The 1,215-nt window shown below is 45.7% G+C and overlaps 1 non-coding gene across 1 annotated transcript; it reads right to left on the reverse strand.

The window, feature by feature from the left end:
* Nucleotides 1-233: 233 nt before the first annotated feature.
* On the reverse strand, nt 234-315 carry trnas-aga (transfer RNA serine (anticodon AGA)). Its single transcript has one exon. It is a non-coding gene; the product is annotated as a tRNA-Ser (tRNA).
* Nucleotides 316-1,215: the final 900 nt, after the last annotated feature.

Raw genomic sequence — 1,215 nt, forward strand, 5'->3', positions numbered from 1 at the left:
TTCTTACTTACAGAAGGTCTCTCGATTGTAAAACAAGTGTAAAAAACAAGACAAAGTGCAAACAGTGCATCAAGACAATGTACAAACAAACAATAGACAATGTGCAAGTAAACATGTAGACATTTCTTTCCAAGGCAGCGGGTACAAGCGATCTCGCGTTTTAAAACCACCAGGAAAAGCAGAAAGGCACTTTTCCTTGCTTGCGCCAGCACACAACGATGTGAGGAGGACACCGTAGTCGGCAGGATTCGAACCTGCGCGGGGAAACCCCAATGGATTTCTAGTCCATCGCCTTAACCACTCGGCCACAACTACAGCGAGCACCACCGTTGCTGCGTTCTTGCTACAATCTCACATGGATCGCGAGGCGCCGGCGGAAACATTTTTCAAAGTCAGTCTCCATTAAAAAAAAAACCTTTCCAAAATACAAGCCATGCAGACAGACACGCCTCAGAGGACTTAAGGGTGGCTTCATGTGGGAATGATAAAGCCTCCCCGTCCGGACAGGAAAATGGCACTTTGTTAGACACAAAGAAACAATCAACAACAGACAAATGTCCACAAGCATTTAAGAAGCCGCACCATGTTCTTGCTACAATCACACACGGATCGCGAGACGCCGGCGGAAATCTTTTTCAAAGTCGTTCTCCGTTAAAAAAAAAAAAACCTTTCCAAAATACAAACCTTGCAGACAGACACGCCTCAGAGGACTTAAGGGTTGCTTCATGTGGGAATGATAAAGTCTCCCCGTCCGGACAGGAAAATGGCACTTTGTTAGACACAAAAAAACAATCAACAACAGACAAATGTCTACAAGCATTTTAGAAGCCGCACTTGAAATAGCTCTTATATTCGTGTTAGACGCAGGAATCGCCTTTTTATTGACGTTCTTACGAACACCATGGAAAGCAAAATAAAGCAAAGCAGAGCAGAACAAAACGAACAAAATAAAACCCTCACGTCCTGCACTTGAATATAATGCCGTTACGTGCCGAAGCGGTATTGGACGTCATCCTAGCACTGCAACCCGGGGCGTACGGTATATGGGAACGAGCACACGTCACGAATCGTCTCTAATCACTCCCTGCACTGTAAGGCGCCTTGAAGCGTGCACCCTCAACATTCATCTTTGCGCATCTGTGAAAGGTAAACTCTTGAGCAAACTCTGAACCAGACGCTCAAACTCCAGCTAGGATTAGGGGTAGCATTCCCACG

This window comes from Atractosteus spatula, assembly GCF_055471065.1.
Source record: "Atractosteus spatula isolate fAtrSpa1 chromosome 16 unlocalized genomic scaffold, fAtrSpa1.hap1 SUPER_16_unloc_2, whole genome shotgun sequence".
In the NCBI taxonomy this organism is placed as follows: Eukaryota; Metazoa; Chordata; class Actinopteri; order Semionotiformes; family Lepisosteidae; genus Atractosteus; species Atractosteus spatula.